At 41.9% G+C, this 23,161-nt stretch overlaps 1 long non-coding RNA gene across 2 annotated transcripts; it reads right to left on the bottom strand.

The window, feature by feature from the left end:
- Positions 1-3,344: 3,344 nt before the first annotated feature.
- On the bottom strand, positions 3,345-19,014 carry LOC110344266 (uncharacterized). Of its 2 annotated transcripts, XR_002386725.2 has the most exons (4): positions 12,727-19,014; positions 8,258-10,783; positions 7,381-7,631; positions 3,345-4,505 (listed from the first exon to the last, which is right to left on the bottom strand). It is a non-coding gene; the product is annotated as an uncharacterized LOC110344266 (long non-coding RNA). The 2 variants fall into 2 exon arrangements; XR_015448697.1 differs by having other exon boundaries at positions 8,258-19,000.
- Positions 19,015-23,161: the final 4,147 nt, after the last annotated feature.

Genomic DNA, 23,161 nt, shown 5'->3' with positions numbered 1-23,161 from the left:
AGAAAGCTCTGAGGAACCCCTGCAACCGATGGGGTTGTTCTCTTCATTCTTCCTGACCATCACTCTAAGAGAAACAGCACCTGCTCTGTGCACAGCTGTTGAGACCAAGGCCTCTGGTCTGCAAGATATTGGGAGCAAAATTAGAAGCCTGGTACTTGTGAGGAGCTAAGGAAAACAGAGAAGGACCAGCACCCTCGAGGGATTTCTTCCTCACCCATCACGCTACAAACCCCCAGGGCCAGTGGATTATAACCCTAAAGAAGCATCACCTCCGAATGTAGCTTTTTCCTTGGGAGAGAGATGGGGTGTGATCAGTGATGCACTGATAAGAAGTTGTTTGGGGTAGGACTGAGGCTTTCTGATATCAGCACTCTCCACCCTGAGTCCCTTCCGTTCACCCCATGCCACAGAGCTACCTGGGAAGCACAGTCCGGCAGAGCAGCCCATGCCTCAAGAACTCAGAAGAACACAGATATTCCAAAAGAAAAACAACATATTGGATTTCAAATTCCATCAGAAGCAAAATACTAGAACAGATGGACCAAAATTTCCTAATTAGCTTCATAAACACAGAATGATAAAGGATGATATTAGCAATATGAAACAAAATAAGAAAACAGAAAAAAGCATCAAGCAGAAATATAGCATTGGGTGTGAAAAATGTAATAGTTGAAATGCAATAATAGATATGGAAAAATAATTATTAAATAAATAAAATAGGGCTGAGGGTGTAGATCAGCAGTAGAGAGTTTGTCTAGCACGCACAAGGCCTTAGATTCAAACTCTGGCACTGCAAAAAAGAAATAATAATTAGATATGTAGATAAGATAATTCCAAGCTGAAGAGTGAATTGGAGGGTCAGATGAGGATAGCCTCACGAAGAAAGAAGGAAAGAACAAAGAAATTGAATACACAAAAGAAAAACTGAAAGAGATATGAAAGTCATTAAACCAAATCCACATTCAAAGGTTTTAAACCCCATTTTCTGAGAACTCTGGAGGAATTTGTGGATATTCTGTCCACCACATTGGCAATAGATTTTCTTAATGTATCTTGCTTGGAATGAATGAAGATTGGTATCTCTCCTTTATTTTAGAAAACTTTCAGTCGTTATCTTTCAATTCTCTGTTATTTTTTCTTCTGGGACTCTGTTAGACAAATACCAGATTGTCTTAGACCTCTTGGCCTATTTCATAGTTTCCATATCCTAATGTGTACTGAATTATTGACAATGTTCATATATGCTTTCTAGCTCACTAATTCTCTGTTCAAACAAATTTTCACCTGGATTTAATATGCTATTTATTACATGCTGGGTTTTTATTTTAAAGTCCCATTTTACATTTCTAAATGTTCTATATGTTTATCAGTGTTTATCAGTTTTTCCCACTCAGTTTTGATAGTTTTTTATTATTCACTCATTTTGTGATTCAATCTTTTATTTCTTTACACACTCCCTGCACAGTAGTTTATACTCTGCATTAGTCAGGTTTCCTGTCACCAATACATAATACCTGACACCCACACCCTAAAAGAGGAGAGGTTTAATTTGACTTATGGTTTCAGGGGATTCAGTCCATGATTGGCTGGCTCCAAGGTAGAAACATCATGGTGGAAGGGCATGGCGGAGTAAAGATGCTTTGTTTGTGGTGGTGGGGAAGCAGAGGAGGGGAACAGTGCCAGAGAGGAAGGAGCGAGGGACCAGATCACACCTCCATGACCTACTCAGACACAGCTAGAAATGTACTTTATTAATCCTTTGGGCAGCTCACAAACCAATCAAGTTGACACAATTAAGCTGAATTGTCACATTGCTGATTTTTCCAATATCTGATATTCTTGTAGACCTAATGCTGTTATTGGTTGTTTCTCTTGGCTCTTGCTCTGGAAGTCTGTTATTTGTGTCTTTGGTGACTGTTGATTATGCATTCACATAGATAGATATCAATCTGTGGGAGATTCTGGGCCTTAATTCAGAGGAGGTTTATATTTGCTTTTTCTGGGTGTCAAGTTATGCACCACATTAATCACTAGCCATCTTACTGGGTGCCAGCTTATTGTAGGAGTCTTGGTTTAGCTTCTCCTTGTTGTTAGCCCAACATTTGGTCTTGCAAAATTGAACTTGCTGCATTGTGTGTATAGACATTGGCATTCAGGGCAAACTTGTCTCTTCTGTATGATTATCCCTTCAGTAGTTTCAACTCGCTTGGTCCCTTAGAGATTTCACTTACTTCCTGCAATCTCAGCTATGCAAGAGAATCTGTGTTTCCCACAGGATAGACACAAACGTGGCAACAAGATTTGTCAGCGTATGTAGGCTGCTGCTTGCAGAAGAGGAAGTCCCAGGAATTCTATGCCTAAAAATGTCCCGAAAACCAAATAGGATTAGTAAGAGAATTCTGCAAGATTGCTGAAAGAGGTTAACAATGAAAAATCTATACTATTCTTATGCACAATTGGTGATGGCTAATTAGAAAATATAATGGAAAAATAGCATTCAAAATTGCAATAAACTTTAAAATACCTATGGATAAATCTAACAAAAGATGTGCAAGACTTTTATGGGAAAAAACTACAGAATATTATTGAAGGACATAAAAGAAGATCTAGATAAATGGAGATTTTTTTAAATGTTCATGGGTGGTATTCCTGGGTTGGAAGATACTATTGTAAAGGTGTGAGCTCTTCTTGGTATAATATATACATTTAAAGCAATAGAAATGAAAATTCCTGCAGTATTTTTTGGTGGAACTTGACAAGCTTATTCTAATATTAATGTGGAAGAACCAGAAGAAAAGAGCTAAGGCCACTGTAAAGAGGCAAATAGGATGGGGATACTTTCCATACAAAATATGAAGATTTGTTATAAAATAATATTAACTGAGATAGTGTGGTATTACCACAGGGACAGAAAAGTAGCCCTATAAGCTAAAATAAGCTACAATCCAAAAACTAAACCCACTCATATTTAGAAACTTGACATATAAGAGATTTCTCATATTCATGGGGAAAAATTCAAGAACTATTTAGTAAATGATGCTGAGACAAGTTATTATTTTCATGGGACTATCTCCATAGCTATCAGAGAGAAATTCTATGTAAAGACTTTAATGTAGAAAAGAAAAACTTTAGCAAAAAATAGTGTATCTTTGTAATCTCAGGTAGGAAGAGGAAAGATTTCCTAAGACACAAAATCTCCAAATTCTGGAAAATGATGGATAAATTTGACCTTATTAAAAATGTAGAACTTTGGTACAACAAAGACACTATAAACACAGTTAAAGACAGACATAGACTGGAGAATTTTTTTGTAACACAAATAGCCCAAGAGTTAGTAGCCAGAATATATTTTAAAGGTCCTCAGCGCCTGCCATGCAATCGCAAGGTCCCGAGTTTGATCCCCAGTACCAAAAACAAACAAACAAACAAAAAGAAATAAAAACTCCTACAAGTCAGTTTTTTAAAAAATGGCACACTTTAAAAAATAGCAAGTGATGCAAAGAGGACTTTTACAGATATAGAAGCTCATGTGGTCAATAAGCATCTGAAAAACTGCTTGACCTCAACAGTAATCAAGAAATTGCACATTAAATATAAATCAAGATAGTATTATCAGGTATTAGACATTTAATATTAATAAATGTTTGTGCTTTTGGAGTGTAAGCTGGTATAACCATTTTCAAGAGCAATCTGGCAATATCTAGCACAGCCAAGGCATATACCCCTACATCCAGGTACTCTATTTGCAGGCATACTCTCCATGGGAGTTAATATACATATGCATAAGGAGACTCTGGACAAGAAGGCTCACCATTACCCCAGCATGGTTTGTGATAATGAAACACCGGGACCATAGAAGAATGGATAAATTGTGATGTATCTATTTAACAGAACACAGTGCAGCTTTCAGAGTAAATGAATAAAAGCCACATATATCAGTGGAGATGTAAAAAACCATGAGTCTGAAGAATGCATATTGTATGATGTCATTTATAAAAAGTTTCAAAATATGCAAAAACAACTCTCTATGTTGTTTATGGTTATGTTTACTGCATAAATTTGTAGGAAAAGTGCAAAACATGGATGGGAAGTAAATGCAACACAATGTTAAAAATTGATACTGCTGAGTATTTGATAAAGTGGGCACTTGAGTGTGTCATTATATTATTATTTTTACTTGTTTTAAGGTTTGAAATATTTCATTTAGAAGTAAGTACCCTGCAGCAGTGTGCAAAATGGATTAGAAGGGATCAAGACCCACTGGTGGCTTTTGTAGGAATGGATGTGAAGAGGTGGGTGGATGAAGAGGTGGTAGAGAGATGGTGTATTAGTCCACTTTTTTATTACTGTAACAAAATACCTAAGGCAGGCTAACTTTATAATGGAAAGAGGTTTATTTAGCTCTCAGTTTTAGAGGCCGAAAGTCCGAACAGCATAATGCAGGCTCTGGTGAGGGCTGCAGCCTTTGGCTGCACCAGCTCATAGCAGATGACAATGGCAGGAACCTGTGTAGGAGAAGAGATCACATCACCAAACAGGAAACCAGAGACCAGTTCAGAAGTTGGTCTTTTTTATTACAACTGCTTCTTGCAAGACAGCTCAGAAGTCCCAGAAACGACCTTAATCCCTTCTGGGGACAGCTTCTCCCATGACCTCAGGACCTCCCACTGAACTCCATCTTTTAAAGGTCCACCACACTGGGGATGGAGCTTCCAAAATGTGAATCTTTGGGGATGCACTCAAACACTAGCAGATGGGGGGATGGATCTTTCAATTTGTCCTTATGGTTGTGGGTCTGTTGTTGTTTTGTTTTTGTCTTCAACAACTGTGTAAATGGAGAGGCTAAGTAAAAAATGGTAAAGTCTAACCGTCTCATGTGTTGTCATTGGCATGGGGAAACAGAAGCCCCCATGCCTGCTGCTCTGGGTGTAAACTGGCTTAATGGCTTTGTTGGCAACTTGGTTGTGGCACCATTGATCAAACCTGTGTGCCAGGAGCCCTGTGGAAGGACACTCAGTGCAGCATCAATCTCCATATCCTGCCAAAGGAGGATGGATGGGTAGACTGTGGTATACACTTAAGCTGGCATCTTGTGAATCTTGCCTTAGGTGTTTGCCAGGATGATGCATTAAATTTTTTTTTCTAATGCTGAGGATTGAACCCAAGGCCTTTGCACTGAGGTACATCTGACCAATTTTTGAGAAAGGATCCCACTAAGTTGCTAAATCACCTGGGCTGGGCTCAAACTTGTCACTCTCCTACCTAGGAGTGCTGGAAAGATGGATGCATACCACCGCATTCAGCTGCCTCGAAATCTTGAATAGCGCCCATGAGACAAGTGTAAATCAGAAAGGTCCCTACTTCTATATGCTCTTAGGTTTTTGTTGTTGCTGTTGTTTTAGTACTGGGGATCGAACTTGGGACCTTGCGCTTGCGAGGCAGGTGGCAGAAACACTGAGCTAAATGCCCGGCCCCAGGTGTCTACTTCTGAGGTGAAACAAAAGATTAAAAATCCTTGAAGCCAAATGCTAGGTCTGTAAATGGGGAATGAATGTAGTCACCTCCAAACACTGAGCCCAATGCCCTTTTCTGTGTGAACTGTGGAATTCTCATTCCTTACAGCATGCTGCATCCTACTAGGGTAAGGGAAGGGACCAATACAGGCAGGAAGATGAGCCAGAGCTGTGCATTTGCACCAGTGGGATCCTTTCATAAAAAACTTAGCCAAGTCCTAGCTGTTCTTTCCAGCCCTAGTACCTGTCACTCTGCTTAGCACTTACAAGAAGTAAGTCGAACACTATGTATCAAGGTGAATGTATCTCAAGACATAGCCATGAGTGAATACAAGCAAGACATTGAAGGATGGGTGCAGCATTACCCTGGTTTATGCAAATCAAACAGAGTTATGTCTTTTCTGTGGGAAGCAAAGTTATGTTTTTTCTGTGGGCACAAGCGTGTACATCAAATGCATTTTTAACAATCAGAAAGAGCTCATCGAATTCCTAATAGTTTCTCCTGGTGGAGGGAGAGGACTGGCATGGTGAGGTGGAGGGCAGGGGAAGGAGTGGAGGTCCTGAAGGTCAGCTTTATTTGTTATGCCTAAATGTTTTCAGTAAGAGACACTGTGTTCATGTACTATTTACCGTACATAACTTAAAAGGTGTGACCATAAAATACAAGGCAGATAAGCAAAAAGGGCAATATGTTAATAGAGGTGATTTCTTGGGCATAAGAATATAGACAATAGCATCATGATCCTTGTGTTTTTTTGTATTATTTTCACTTAAATCTCTCCTAACTGCTACTCAGTGAGGTTATGAAGATCAAGTAAAGTATTACACATAGCCTGTCCTGAGACCAAATAGAGTCCCAGTAAATATCTGGACACCTGAAAAATAAATGGAGGCTGAGAGTCAGCGACACCTGGTTTGGAGAAGGCTTGCTGTAAAGTGGAGCAGGTGCTGGCCTCCTGCTGTACCCAGCAGGGGAAACAGTTGTGCCTGTGGGTGTGGAGTTGGGTCCTGGCACCTTTAGGGTGGGGGGTCACCCCCTATCAAGAACCCAGGGTTTTCTGTACAATGTACTTGGGTTCAAATTCTTGCTTTGCCTCTAAGTAGCTGTATAAATTTCAGACATATATTACATGAGCCTCAGTTTTTTTCATCTGTATAATGGAGAAAATGTTTGCCTCACAGAGATGATAGTAGTCATGAACCCAGTTCTAGAGATCTTGAGCTGGTTTAGATCAGTCCTCTAAATATCTACCCCACCCCATTAAGAGTCCAGGACTCAGGCGGGGATTTAGCTTAGTGGCACCGAACATGCCTCGAAAGGGCAAGGTTGAGTGCAATCCCCGGTACAAAAAAAAAAGTCCAGGACCCCACTCTCTTTTCTAGGGCTTGAGGGGTGCGGGAAAGTTGGAGGGTGAGGAGGGTGATATGAAAAGCCAAAGGCAGATTGCACAGAGCACTCTCCCAGCTGGTGGCCTTCGGGCCAGAAAGGCAGCAGCCCATGCCTGTGTCTAGCACCTAAGAGATGGCAATGGGTGGCCATGGCTGGAGGTCCTCCCAGGCAGCCACTCTGCTTCCACTGGGTGCTGGAGTTTCAAATAATCCTCCTGCCGTGATTTTCAGTCAGGTTCTACGCTCTGAGCTATTTTCAAGCAGGGCCCCTCTTCTCAGGAAGTTGGCCCCTCAGGAGCCCCTAATGTTATGCTTAGTGTGTGTGGCAGGCGTGTCCACTAGCTTGTGGCAGAAGTGCTCTCCTCCAAAAACTGGATAAGCAAGATATTAATAGGTATCTGGATCAGTCAGTGTTTCCTAGAGAAATAGATATAACACAAAATATACAAATATATAAGAATTTACAAGATTGGCTTACATTGGCCACTCACAGAGCCAGATGAGGAAGAGCCCAGAGGGTCTGTCTGCACACTGAAGACCAAAGGATTCAGCCGAAGGTCTGGAGATCACTGCAGTGTCCCTTTCGAGTCTGTGTCAGGAGGCAAATGGGTCTGTGATGGAAGGCTGAAGAGTCTACTCTGGAAGGCTGAAGGATCCACACTGGAAGGCTAAGAGTCTGTGCTGGAAGCCAGGAGATGATGTTCAAGGTGAAGGCGAAGATTGGAGTGCCTTTGAAGAAACAGAAGCAGATCCATCCTTCTTCGTTTCCCCTTTATACCATCCAGGCAACAAGCCTAGAGTGGGTCCTCCACACCCTAAGGTGTGGAATTGCTGAGCCAATTTAGTTGAGCTTCTCTTACTCAATTTGACACAGACAACCATCCAACCATCGCAGTACCTAGCAAACCGGGCATTGATGATTTAAACAGACCTAAACAGGAATTGCCTGAACTTTGCAATTTTGTGCACCTTGTGAATTTCCATGGAGAAATAACCAGGCAAATTGTACTCAGATCCCTCAACTTCTTGGACTGTGGGGCTGTTGTTCAAGGAACATCTGTAGGTCTTGTGGAACAGGAGTTTGAGGAATGCCTTTTTGGAAATTGCATTCTAAGTAGATAGCTTACACAATTGGATTATAGAAATTGTGATTATCATTCTTTGCCTTGAGCTTTTAGACAGAGGCTGAGGCCAGGAGTGTGGCCCAAGTCCAAAGGATGTGATTTCATCCTCTTGGCATAGATTGATGATTCTTAAAGCAAAAGGGGCAGAGGTAGGGGTTGTGTGTTCTAACCACATCGAGAACATCTTCAATTCAAACCTCATCTGTCCCACAGATGCCTCCTTCTCCTTACCTGTCAAACAGATCAAGGCTTGGAGTCGCCTGAATCTCCGGGCTTTTAATCATGGAGTCTGGTGCAAGGTTGTGCTTGGTACATGCTGGGGTCACAGAACACAGTTCTTCACTTGGGTGCACTTCAAAACTAATTTTCTTGTTTCTATAGTGGGGTAAATTAAAGTCCCTCAAGTTTGAAAAATGGGTGATTTGTTTGACTAGCGAGGGGTATATTTGTTAACTTTCATTTAATAAAAATTTCAGACATAGATAAAAGTAGAGAAAATAGTTTAATGCACCTGTTGAGGGAATTCTGGTCCCAAGTCCTAGCTAGCTTCAGACTTGTTGAGTGAGGCTTATAAGTCATGGTACTTTGGTTTTTGTTTTTGTGTTCTATTTTGTTTTTATTTTGAGACCACTATAGATTCACATGCATTTTAAAGAAACAGTAGGGAGAGATTACTTGTGCTCTTTGCCCTTTTCTCCTCAATGGTAACATCTTTTAAGGATATAGTTACAATATTACAACCAGGCAGGTGGCATTGATACAATATATCAATCTTATTCTAGTTCCCCAGTTTTACTTAAACTACGAGTGTGATTCTTTTGAGGGGTTTTTGACTATGCAATGTGAGAGAGTAAGGAAAGGGTGACCATAGGAGAGGGAAAAGAAAAAAGAAAAAGTGGCAAGGCCCTGGAAGGTTGAGGCATGAAAGGTTGAAGTTAGCTGCAGCAGAGAGGACTTCATAAAAAGAAGAGAAGCTTAACAGGGATTTGCAGACAGTTTTGCTATGCAGTGAATGAGTGATGTGACCACTCCCCCACCAAATGTAAAGATTCACCCAGAAATTCACCTGGACTTGGGTTTGGGGCAGATGGGGAGATGGGGTGGTGAGGGGCTGAGACTGGAAGGAAAGCCTCACCAGGTGCCAGTGAAGGCTCACTTGCTTCTCACCACCATATAGAACGGAGAGAGGAGAAAATATTCTCTCCGTTACTGACACAAGAAGAAGGATTGAACATAAATGACTTGCCTAAGGTCACACAGCATAGAAGCAACAGGCTTTGGAAAAATCCAGGTGTGGAGATGTCCTGTTTTCTAGCTCCAAATCAAGTCTAGCTAATACATTAGGATGCATGTAGAAACCCACTGTTCCCTCCGGACCTCACCTCCTAGCTGTTCCCCTGCAACAAATGGCACCACCATGGAGTCCTCCTGGCTCCTCTCCTGTTTACTTCCATGTCATGTACATAGGCATAGCTGGGCCCAGCCCCAAACACCTGGAATCCTTCCCTTCCCTCCCGCCACTGCAAGCATCACATCAAGCCTTCACTGCTTCCTGATGGATTACTTTGCAAATGCCTCTTAAATGATGTATTGATCTGAGTTATTTGAATTGGGAACCTACATCAGGGGTTTGGTTGCAGGCTAACTTGTGGCTGCTGCCTGATTTCATATAGTTCACATGAGCTAAAGATGATTTTTACGTTATTAAATGGTGGGGAAAATTCAGGAGAATAATAGTTTGTGACACAAAATATTATGAGATTCAGATTTTATTGCCCATAAGTGGAGTTTTATTGAAATTCAGCCACACTCATTTGCTTATGTATTGACTGTTTCATAAGCTGCAAGTTTGCAGCAGAGATTGTGTGGCCTACAAAGCCTAAAGCGGTGCTCACTGGCTCTCTGCAGACAAAGTTTGCAGCTCAAGGGCCGTCGCTTCAGAGAGGCTTCCCTGTCTGCCTCTTCTCCCCTCCTTTATTCCATCTCGTTCCTCATTACTTCCTTTATTGCACTTTAGTTTAGTTGCGTATTGCCTGTGACCCCCCCCCCCCACTCCCCATCAACATAAGCTCCATCTGGGCAGAACACATAGTAAGTGCTTAATGAATATTTGCCAATGAATAAAGGAGGTTCAGAAGCTGTGTCCATTTAAGCTCCTGTCTCCTAATTGAGAAAATTCCTGTCAACTCCTCTTAGGGTTTTACTCTCCTCTTTCACTCACTGCTGTTATTAACCACTGTGAATTGCTTTTCCAAAGCTGTTGTCAGCCTTTAGAGCATTCCACAAGGAATAAAGAGATGGGTGGTACTTAAACAGCTTGCAGAAGAAGTACTTCCCTCTCAGCAGGTGAAGAGGCCCCTTATTCTACTATCAAGACCCCAACCTGTAAAAACAAGATCAGTCATATCAACATTTAAGTTCAGTGATTGGTTCAAATATGAAATGCTTCAACTCATTTGTTTTTCTAAATTACAGGAAACAAATTCAGCTAACAAACATAGCAGACTGCAATGTCATAGACAGTAAGGCTGAGCATATGAGTATGTGAAAGGTAGTGACCAAGTACTCTCTCTCTTTCTCTGAAAACAACACAGGTTTATTTCACCTACATTACATCTCCATCAGGGGTTGCCAGAGGTACCAAGAATGGTGGCCACTCAGGGATCCAGAACAAGGGGACAGCTGACATCTTGAATGTTACTGGTGGCAGTGCCAGGAAGGGACTTTTGGACAGTCTCACATCAGCAGTCGGGTGCTCTGGTGGGTAAGTTGCAAAGAACACTTCCCTCAGCAGCTGTCTTAGTCACAGTACCCAGGACCCAGTACCTGACAGTCTCAACTTAAAGGAGGAGAGGTATAATGTGGCTCATATCTTCAGTCCATAGTCTGCTGGCTTCAAGGCAGGCCAGCATGGGAGAGGGACACAGCAGAGGACATCTGCTCATATCATGATGGCCAGAAAGAAAAGAGCAAGTAGAGGAGCCCGGGAGAGAGATGTACACTTCTAGGCCATGTGATCCATCTTTCCTGCTCAGGCTCCCCCTCCTCACATTGCTCATGATTCAGTCCCCTTTTACAAGCTCGCCTATGAGTGCATGAGGCTTTGGGGGTCATCTAGACATAAACCATAACACCAGCCAGACTCATCACATGGGCTCAGTTCCCACTTATGGGGAACAGGAGTACAGTTCTGTCCTGAGCCTGGGAGGCAGAGGCCTGGTGTACTGGGTGAACAGCAGGAATGACAGCCTCATGGGCAGAAAATGTGTTCTCTTTGGAAGCAAAATCAGATGAGGGGAGGAAAGGAGAGCACAGGGAAGATAGGAACTATGAATGATAGACCTGCTAGGCTTATAAAGCCCTGTGGGTGAGGCTAATAACTCTGGTCACATGCTCTCATTCACCTGAGCTGTAAATTTCTATGTGTCATCTATTGTCATGGTACCTGAAAAGCTTATTATGCACTATTCATAGCTCCTCAACTACTTTCTACTCTTTAGCATTGATAGTACCCTTCTGAATGGTAAGTTACAGCAATCCTCCTTGGGTAAAATTATTCAGCAAGCTCCTGCTTCAGTGAGCAGAGGAATATAATCCCTGGGGGCCATGCCAGCCAAGGCATGAACTCTGTAACAAACACAGCTGAACACAGTATTTCATGCATACTTAGCAGTAAGAACTGTGAATGAATAAAACAAAACTCTTTTATTCATTCTCTGGGGCTGACATTAAATATGTTTTCTATTTATGTCCAACCTTCCAGTTGGTCAGTGTCTTCTTCCTTTGGATTCGTGCTGCCCAATAGCACTTTCTGCAATGAAGGAAGTATTCTCCATCTGCACCATCCAATATGGTAGCCACTACCCCATGGGGCTCTTGAGCACATCAACTGTGGCTAATGCCGTGGAGACACTGAATTTTCTATTGTGTTTAATTTTAAATAATTTAAACCTAAGTACCTACATGGAGCTAGCAGCTACCATATTGAACAATGGAGCTTTGGAATGAAAAGGAGAAGCATAGCTTTGAATTCAGCACATCTTTGCTATACCAAGAAAAAGATAGCCATGTGCTAGAAAGACCAAGATAGTTGCTGGTTACAGTGTTTGAATCCAGTGTCCCCTTCTAACTCAAACTGCCCTACTCACAGTCTCCTATCCAGGGATGTCTTGGAGAAGAGTGGCATCTAATAGAATAGGGAGATGAACGGCTGTCCAAAGAGTATTTTCTTCGACCTACAGGATGTGACAGCCCAGAAAGATGGCCTATCATGAAGTCTCCAAAGGTGTAGTCAGTCTATTGGGCTACTTCTTTTAGAATTTTAAAAGGTCTGGCAAGTCAGAATCAAGAGGAAGCACCAAATAGAAACAAAATCTTCTAGTTGAAGGATTTATATGACTCTAGTCGAGAGAGCTAGGTTCCTGACAGTTTTCCTGTTCTAATCCCAGACCCCAATCATATATATCCTTCAACAAGCAAGAAAATAAATACTAAGTGACTTGGGGGTATAGAGTGACTATATTTCTTTGTTTCAAAAGAAATCAAGTAACTAAAATTCCTTTAACTCAGAGTATCTTACCCATGACTGAATTTGGGGCCAGATAATTCTCTGTAGTGAGGCCAGTCCTGTACACTGCAAGATATGTCACAACATCCTTGACCTCTCTCCTAGATGCTGGTGGCAAATCACATCTACTCACCACTCCTGACATTGCAGAATGTCCTCGGAGTTAGGGTTGGGAGATCCCCCTCCCTTCTGGACTGAGAATCAATTCTGTAACTGGATCCTAAGTCCACCTCCTCTGTCCTCCTTAGGAGGAAAAGATAAAAGCAGTAGTTTATTCCTAGCAATATCACAGCTCTCCCTCCCTCGCTTCTCCAGGCTAAATAAAGATAGCTTTTTTAGTCTTTTTTTCTAGACTCTGTTTCACAGATATTGATGGAGACATCTAAAGATGAGGCTGGAACCCTTTGGTCAGGAGGGACTGCGATCCCTATTTATAGAGACAGTGGGAGGGTGCAGGGACAATGGAGCAACCCTGTGCCATGCAAGGAAGTGGTCATGCTAGAAAGGGGCTGCTCTGAGCTCAGCACTGTGCTGAGCCTGTCTTCCCTTGAGCTGACTCAGACCTACCAAGCCTGCCAACTGTTAACAAAAAAGAGGAAAATGATCCTTGAGCCATCAGTATTTATCTGTTCCTATTCTACTTTTTAGAATCAGAAGCCTGAGCCTCATCCTTGTCTTGTTCTCCTCCCTCATCACCACATCTAACCAAACACCCGGGCTCTTGTGCTGCCTCTTAACACCTCAGCCCTCCCCATCCCCTCTGCCATGAGGTTTAGCTATGCTCCCCTGGATTACTTCTTAGCCTCTGAACTATTTGAGTGGTCTTCACATCTCCCCTGATCCTCTCACTCTTTATAATGTAGCCAACACAATCTTTTAAAAAAATATAAATATGTTTCAAGGATACTTAAAGCCTTCAGTTATTACCCATTGCCTTAGGATGAAATCCAAAATCCTTACCATGACTGCAAGGTTCTCCAAGACACCCTGCTCAGCACTCAAGTCTCACCTCATTTCACTTTTGCAACAGTCTCTGTGGTCTTCTTTAAGCTCTTCAAAGATATCATGCCCAGGGTAGACTTTGGGCCTTGCACATGTCAGGTTCTGTGCACATCCATCCTTTACCTCTTTATCTGGGAGAACTGCTATCTGTTCTTTAAGTGTCATCTTAGACATCACTTTATAAGATCTTTTTAAGGAGACCTTAGGAAATCCAACCAGGTTAAATCTCCTTATTACATCTTCTCATAGCTCCTTGAAATTTCACTGTATTTAGTTAGGTCCCCTAATGAGCCATAGACTTTGTACAGGTCATGTAATGGGGATGTGATCATGCAAATCAGAAGCACAGGAGTGGGGAGAGACAGGATAGGAGGAAGGGTGAGGAATATGGGGTAGGAGGAAGGGTGAAGAATATGGCTCACAGTTTTGTAGAAAGTTTTCAGGTTAGTAGGGACTATCTCTTCCAGAACTCCCTCTCCTTCACATTTCCAAGAGGGCTCCCACAGAACTAGAGAGGCAGAAATGAAAACTTGGCAGTGCATAAGCTTCAAGGAGGATGTTGTCAGCAAGTGACAGATTTGGGCTTGTCCAGCACTGCCTCCAAAATCTGTAGCTGAAATCAGAGATGGGTTTAAAGAATGTGATCCAAGAGAACAAAGGAGTCTCCTACAACCACTTTCCTTGAACTTGCAACTACTGTACCTGGTTAATTCATCATACTTCATCTGTGAGCATGGAGCCTATGTTTGTCCTCTTCATAGCTGCATCCTCAATGCCTGGTCTCCTGCAGTGGAGAGTACTCTAAGAACACATTAGGTGATCAACCAATACTTGTTAAACTAAATTGAATTGAACTGGGGAGGGGTGCCCAGGAGAAAAGGAGCACTGAGGTTCCATTCAGAATTTGATAGCCCTCTATTCCAGTTGAGATTTGTAGTTAATTTATGGATTGAATGCCAACTTTATTGTTGCCTTTGTTTTTGTTTGTTTTTCTCTTGTCAGTTCAGATTCTTTTTGCTTTGGAAGTAAAAAACCTTGTCTCACCATTACCTCCTCATCCTGTCTTATTAACAAGATTATATTTCTAAACTCTAAACTAACATTCACTAGATCTTGATTATTAAAAATGCCAATAAACATCTTACTGGGATGTGATAAGTGGAACCTGATTACAAGGAGTCCTCATTTAAAGTATCTCCTTCCTTATTTGTCCTCTCATTCTGTCTACCAGTCCTAGAATAAATGCCCCTTGTCCTACGTTCCCTTGATACCAGCTCTTGAGAGATCTTTTTAAATCTGCTGCCTGCATATTTGAGAGTTCACTGCATCAGGAGTTGTGCTACATTCTGTGGCTACAAAGACTGTGCTTAGCTTCCAGGAGCTCACAAAGGAGACAAACTCATACTGAACTGTAAAATTCTAAAAATATGACAAATTCAGGAATGGAGGGAGGCTTGGAGCATCAACAGAGCATCACAGAGTGACACCTGACTGCCCTTGAGGTTTAGAGAAGATTACGTCTAAGACAATGTTTGAACTGAGCTTGGGAAGTTGTGCAGGAGTTAATTACACCAAAGGGAACAAGTGAAACACATTCCGGGTGGCACAGAGGCAAGACCAGCAGGTGTGGAGCAGTTGGTAAAATTGAAATAAGATATGAGAGGAAGAGATTGGCAGAAGAAAGTTCTGGAGAGGGAGACTGTGGCTAGCTCATGGAGGATTTTGTGTGCTATGCTGACTTTTCCAGGTTGACAGCTGCTTCTTTTCTTTCCATTGGTCATTTCCTTGTTCACTTCTTGCATTTGACTTTCATCCTTACCACACCATTCTTAATGTCTCCTTGAAAGCTCCCATCATATTCCCTGGCCTCATTCGTGGTAGGCATTAGAAAGGTGTATACAACAGGAGCCAGGAATCATGGGATCATTTAAAAATTCTGTCTTAATCACTTTTCTCATTGCTGAGACACAATATCTGACATCCACAACTTAAAGGAGGAAAAGTTTATTTTGGCTCACAGTTTGTAGAAGTTTCAGTCCATATTCAGCTGGGTTCAAGCCAGAAAGAGCATAGGGAAGGGCCCTTGGAGGAAAGCTGCTCATGTCATGGCAGGCAGGAAGCAGAGAAAGAAGGAAAGAACCAGGGAGGGAGATGCACCCTTCTAGGCTACACCTCCCACAGTGACCCACCTCTTCTGACCAGGCTCCACCTCCTAACAGTCAGTCAGCTATGGGCCCTCATGGTCCACTCCTCTTCCAAAAGCCCTGCCTATGAGCACGGGAGGCTCTTGGGGGACAACTAACCATAACAAATTATGCCACATATTTCCAATTCAACATATTAAAAATATTTTCCCAAATGAACCCTATGATTCAAGTTCACTATTTAAAAAAAAGAGGTAACTGTGCAGACTTAGCTCTTCTCTAGTACCTGAATTCCTCTTCTTGTATAGAAACAATCTACTTTGACTATAGAATTTTTATCTGGATATAAGCTTACTTAGAAAATAAAGACCATACTTCTTAGATTCTATTGCAACTAGGTATAGCCATGAGACAAATTTATGAACAAAGGAATGTACATGAACATGATGAATGGCTAAAGAAATCTCCCTCCAATGACCCTGGCTCTTGCATTTTACCAGTTCTTCTCCATGTGGATGCTGGAACCCAAGAAATGCTCTCTGGCACCATGGGAAGGGATAGCAGGAGTCTGGATCTCCAAGGACTTTGTGGAGCAGAATTGCCTTACTGGCTTTGAATTGTCCACTTTTGGACTTTTAACTGGTGAAGATAAAATCTTCTGTTTTGTTTAGGCCACTGTTGATTGGTCTGATACTCACAGTTAAATATAATCTTAACCAACATAGCAGCTATTTCTTTAGTCTTCCTAGATTAAAAGCTTAACTTTATTTTTCTTCCCTCAATCTCCCTAAGCTCTTATGTCCACTAAGGTCTTAAATCCTACCAACTCTTCCTTTGTGCTTCACCTCACACTCATCCTTTCTTTGCAATTTCCACAGTGCTCCTGATCCCATACTATTTCTGAACTCCATCTCTTCCTTCCAATCAAGACTGTCCCCCACAATTCCTGATGTACTAACTTCCTCATGTCAGGCTGCATCTTCAAACTATAAAATTTCGGTTTCTGTTATGCTTAATAAGATGAAATACCAACATTTCACCCTGTTATTACACAATATATATACAATACATACTATAATGACTTTCAGTTTCTCCTCCCTCTGTTACACATTCTTCCCAACACCTAAGCATCCCTAACAGTCTATTTTGTTCTAACTTCTTTGCCTTTGCATTATGCTAGAGGTTCTCAATCATGGCTATATATTAGAACTATTTGCAGAGCCATTTAACAGAACCAGTGTGAAGGGAGTTGTGATCTGCACTGGAAGGCATTATCTCATGGGGCTACAAAACAACCACAGGAGATGTAGGAGCTATTATTGTCACCATTCTACAGAGGAAGAAAGAAGAAATTTAGGAACCTCAGGACATCATTCTTGCTCAGATGGTCAGTGAGCAGGGAGCCATGATTCCAAGAAAGAGGACTTGCCTTTAAATCACTACCCTAGTCTACTGAACTATATTACAAATTAAAAAATAATATTGGATAGTATGACAGATAGTTGCCAATAAATCACAAAGTACAAATGAAAAATTTAAAACTATAAATGCCCAGGCCTCACTTCTTAACCAATGAAACCTGAATTCTCTGGGTGTGGGGCCTGGGTATCTTTACATTAGCTTTAGGTCGAGGCCAAGCCAACCCCCAGGGGATTCTAATGGAAAGCCAGGGTGAGAACATAGATTTGTCCAGGGGCTCCCACTCCTGTCCTTCTCCTGTTCCCCCTCCCCACCCACACCCTACTTGTCTTTGGAGTTCAGTCAAAGTGTCTGTAGACCCTGACCTGCTTTCTCCAGCTGGCATGAACACTCCTTTTTCTAAATGCTCATTGTAAAACTTATCCTCCTCAGCTAAAACGGTGCCCCTTGTACTCCTTTAGTTTGAATCTAGCTCTTGGCTTTATGCCACCAGATGTTTGGCAAGTTCTCTACATTTAATCATTTGGTGCTCAGCTACCTCTACCTCTCCCTTAAACAACAACAAGGACAATGATGCCTCTATCAGAAAGCAATATTTGAACTCAGGGTCATGCCAAGCGGTATCTTTGACTCAGTATTCCCCTCCTAGGCTTTGAAAACCACCTGAATTTGGGAAAACAGATAGTGGGGAAGGGCCAGGGGCAACAGAGTATTGGAGGAGAGAAGTGTGGGTAAAGGCTCCAATGATCTCAGATGCAGATCTGGAGATCAGAAAGATGACCACAGGCATCTTTAGAGGACAGGTTGGACCCACCAGCTGGGAAATATATAGTGGAAAACCTGGGTAGGGCCTAGGACAAAATCTGGTAGTTAAGAAATGAGAACTGAGGGCCAGGGATTTAGCTCAGTGGTTCCAGTGCCTGCCTTGCAAGAGCAAGGTCCTGAGTTCAATCCCCGGTACCAAACAAACAAACAAGCAAACAAAAAGAAATAAGAACTGAAAAGGGAATAACTGGGACAAAAGTGGTATTGGGCCAAATGAAGTTGCTGAATGACTGAGAGAATGGCTCTTCACTTGTATTGATGGGGAGAACTTAGAGGGCTATAACATTTTTGCTTTGTACAGGAGGCTGTCAGACAAGAAAGGGTAAGAAGGCTTCAGGTGGAAGGCTAGTTGGGAGGAGAGGGCCTATGACTACCAGAGGTCCAGCTAGCTAGGCCACCTCACAAAAGAGCAACTCACTCTGCCACCTGCCTACCTGTAACCCATGTCTCAAGGGGAATGGACTGCTGTTGGCTGGGAACAACTTCCACGGCAGTCGAGGCTGTTGCCAGGTATCCAACTCTGCTTGATTATGCCATTCCACCAGCATATAAAGCAGGTGGTAAAAAGAGTCAATCAGGAAGTAGGGAGCACAACCCTCCTCTAGAGTTATGCCAAGATTTAATGTCAGTGCTTGGATTAGAAGCCAGTACTCCTAATTCCTAACCCAGGCTCTTTCCTTTTTTTTTCCCATTATGTTTATTGGGACATTTTCGGTATAAAATACAGTTACATTCATCATTGGGATCTTGTACCATTACATGAGTTTCTTGGTTCTTTTGTTTTTCCCCTTCCCTTGCTCTCCCTTCACCACCCCCCTTCCCTATTTGCAAAGACTTTGTTTCCAGTTTTTTCCTTTTCTCATATTTTTTCTTTTCCCTTTTTTCCTTTCCCCTACCCGTCCCACTTCCCCTGCTCCTTTAGACCTTGACTTCCTGCTACACAATATCAATTATACATTTTTAAAATTACAATATCAAGGTCTAGGAGACATTACCACAGATTTTACAGAATTTAAAAGGATATAGAAAGCATATTTCAAAAATCTGTTTTGAAATAAATTTGAGAACTTCTAAGAAGTACCTTGGAAGACAAATTAATGAAACTGACTCTGGAGGAAATATAAAATTTGAATAGCACCTATTAAAGAAAGTATATTCCTAGCTTGAAAACCTACCTATATGACAACAACAGGCTCATACACATTTTAACTGATGAATTATATCAAACATTTAAAGCAGAAAAAAGAAGGAACACTTCTCCCCTCATTTTAGGAAATCAACATTGTGCTAATCCTAAAACTGGATAAAGATAATAGAAGAAAAAAGTATGAACATAGATAGAGATTTGTTTAACAAAACAAACTATTAAAAGTCAGATCTGGCAGTATGTAGAAAGTGGTTTGAGTGAAGCTCAGCTGGTCCCAGCACCCGGAAGGTAGCTCCCTGCCTCCATCCCAGGCTCCTAGGGCAGTGAAGCTCAGCCAGTCCCAGCACCTGGAAGGAAGCTCCCCAGCTGCCATCCCAAGCTCCTAGGGCAGAGAAGGTGAGCCATGTGGGCACCAGAAGCACTCCCCCTAAGTGGTTTTGTTATAGAGATGGCAGTGTTGGTTCAGCATTGGAAGATCCACCCCCAAAAGTCATCATTTTAACAGAGGGAAGGAAAAAGCCATATGATCCTGTCGCTAGTTGGAGAAAAAGTATTGGACTAAATTCTACAGCTGTTCATGGTAAAAGTTATCAGGAGATTAGAAGTAGAACAGAACCTTCTCAACAGATGAAAGACATGTACTCCATACTTCCAGCGAGAATGCCTTATATGAATGGAGAAGATACAATGCTTTCTCCTTAAGGTGGGGAACAAGGGCAGATATGCTTACTCTTTATCTGTCCATTAACCTTTGAAACCTAGGCCCCACCAAAATAGTCTGGCAATAAAATGACACAACTAGGATAGGATTGGCATGGCAGGACAAAATCTTTATATGTAGATGAAATGATCATCTACAGAGAAAATACTAAGAAATCTCTAGGAGCCTCTAGAACTTGTACTTGAATTTAGCAGGATTAGAAAACACAAGGTATATATAAAAATTCAGGTCTGTGTATACTTGCTATAGATGAAGAACTGGATATTGAAATTTAAAAGTGATGTAGGAGTACAAAGGACCCAGCAAAGCCAAAAACAAAAACAAAAACAGAGTTGGAAGATGTTTAGTACCCAATTTTAAGACTTCCTCTAAAGCTACAGTAATCAAGGCAGTGTTGGTGTAAGGAAAGACATATAGATCATTGGAATAAAACAGAGAATCTAGAAATAGAACCACACATATATGGTCCACTGAGTTTTGAAAGATTATTTAACATTAACATTTTATAGAATATAAACTCTATTCAAGAGCCGAGGAAGAGATAGTGTCTTCAGCAAACGGCACTAGAACACCTGGTATCCGTATATAAAAATTAACCTCAACTCTTTATTTCCATACATGAAAATAACTTGAAGGGATCTATGAACCTAAATATGAAAGCCTAAAACTATAAAACTTTAAGAAGAAATTATGAGGGAAAATGTTTATGAATTCAGGGTATGCAAGAACTACCTAGTATACAAAAGACATGATGTATAAAAGAAAAAAACTGATGAATGAGATTCCAGCAAAATTTAGAACTTTAAATGACATCATTAAAATGAAAAGTAGTCCTTAAACAGACCATATTTACAATGCATATAACCTATGACCAGAATATATAAAGAATTCTTAGAGCTCATTAATAGACAACCCAATTAAAAAGTAGACATAAGAAGAAGATAAATAGCCAGTGTAGCACAAGGAATAGTGTGCAATTCTAGAATCAGAAAAATACTAATCAGTACAATAATAAAATTGAATTATACACTCATTAGGGAGATGAAGTCAAAAGTTTTAAAAGCCTTGTCATGACTTTTTCTTTTTGTTGGATTCTCCCCCTTTGCATTTAATTTGTCACTCCCAATGGATTCATTCTGCTGGGTTTCCTGGGGTTGTGATCCTCATTGTCTTTTCCTAGGGCATTGTCTAAAATTTTTTGTAGTGCTGCTTTGGTATTCATGAAGTTCCTGAGGTGCTCTTTATCATGAAAGTATCTTATTTCTCCATCAATTTTGAAAGATAGTTTTTCAGGGTACATCAATCTGAGATGGAGGCTGTTTTCCTTTAGAGATTGAAATACATCACTTCAAGCTCTTCTTGTCTTGAGGGTTTGCATTGAGAAGTCTGCTGTGATTCTGATGGGCTTTCCTTTGTATGTGATTTGTTTCTTTTCTCTCACTGCTTGTAGAATTTTATTCTTCTGTTGGATTTCTGGAATCCTAACTATTATATGCCTATGTGTAGATTTTTTTTTGATTAAGGCTAGCTGGAGTCCTATATGCCTCACTTATCTGTATGTCAAGTTCTTTTCCCCTGCGTGGGAAGTTTTCTGCCATCACTTCTATGAAGAGTTTTTTTATGTCATCTGCACTCTCTCCTCTTTCTTCGTTGACTCCAATCAGTTTTATGTTATTCTTCTTTGCATCATCTAGCAGCTGCTGGATTGATTTCTCATGTTCCTTTACAATTATGAAGCAATTTTTCTTTTCCTGGTCACTAATTGCAATCTTATTTTCTGTATGTGAAATTCTATCCTCACATTGGTTCATTCTGCTGTGCAGACTTTCGATGGAGTTTTTAATCTCTTGGAAATCTGTTTGTATATGTTTTATGGATTACATTTGTTTTCTATGTTGGGATTCCATCATGTCCCTCAGATCCTCTATTTTTTTTTTATCTGTGTCCTCTCTAGATTTATTAATCATGTCTTGCACCATAAGCAAAATCTTTGCTGTTATCTGAGTAATTATTTCTGATTTCATTTTTCCCAGATCCTCTTTTGTTGCCAGTTCAGAGAGTCCAGGTGGTTGAGTATCAGATTGTTCCATCTTGTTTCCCTTTGGGGTTGCTGTAGGTGATCTGGAAGTCTGTTTTTGAGGCTTGTTTATGTGTCTTCTCATTTCCACGGTGGGGGGAGGGTGCTTCTGGTGCCCACGCAGCTCACCTTCTCTGCCCTAGGAGCTTGGGATGGCAGCTGGGGAGCTTCCTTCCAGGTGCTGGGACCAGCTCAGCTTCTCTGCCCTAGGAGCTTGGGATGGCAGTGGGGGAGCTTCCTTCTGGGTGCTGGGACCAGCTCAGCTTCTCTCCAGGCTCTTTCTTTTTGATCCCACTGCCCACATTGGTCATTCTGCCTTTGCAGAGGCCCAGAACAAGCCTTCTGGTAGAGGGCATTCTGCAGGAGACCCCAGGTCTTCTCCGGCTGAGGTTGTTCTTACAAACCAAGTGGGGGTTGAGGTGGTTCACACAGCCTCTGGGGAGATACCCTGGGTTCCTTACCAGACCACTGGCCCTCTGGTCTGGCTGTTAGCTCTTGCTGCCTGAAAGCTGTGAGAGAGCCTAGGCAGTCCATAGAGCACTCTGGACCCCAAATGGCATTCTAGGTATCTCCTCTGCCTAGCAATGCCTGCCATGTTTGCACATGCCCAGAATTCTAACTCCCTATCCCCTCCTTACAGCAAACCCAGTTACCGGAGCAGCCTGGTCAAGGCCCTGTTTCCAAAGTCTCCTGAGATGGCAGGAGAGGCACTAGTTGGGAGGAGCATAGCAGGACAAAGCAGGGTACAGTGAGGTCTAAGTGCCCCTCTCCACATTGAGAATGCCTACCTTGGAGGATGAGGAGTGTTATATTAGATGATGCCACAGGGCCCTGGGGACTCACAGGCTGGAATAGTTATGCTGACAGGACTGGGATACAAGGCTGAGACTGGGGGACAGTGTGGCAGGTCAGTTGGGGCCACTGAAAGAACTAGTCACAGGCCTGCATCTGTGTGGAGGGGGCCTGCAGCTGCCACTGGACACTGCTGTGGGCCTGGGTGGGACTGGAGTCTGTCCTGTGATGGTAAGACACTGGCTCTCCTACCCATCAGCTCACTGGGTAGATTATGGCTTTGGCCCTAGGTATCTCATCGTCTCAGGTTGCCAGACACACACTGCATTCTCCCTAGGGAGCAGAAGAGCCAGAGGGATGCTGTCCCAGGGCCTCGGTGGCCTGGGACATTTCTTACAGACACGGGGAGGCCTCTTTTAGCCCCTCACCATCAGCTTCAGT

The sequence above is a fragment of the Heterocephalus glaber genome, unplaced genomic scaffold, assembly GCF_053883595.1.
Source record: "Heterocephalus glaber isolate CG9 unplaced genomic scaffold, H.glaber_assembly_v1.0 deba00000546, whole genome shotgun sequence".
Taxonomy (NCBI): Eukaryota; Metazoa; Chordata; class Mammalia; order Rodentia; family Bathyergidae; genus Heterocephalus; species Heterocephalus glaber.
The sequence above is the reverse complement of the archived record's forward strand: the minus strand, read 5'-3'. Positions and strand labels throughout refer to the sequence as shown.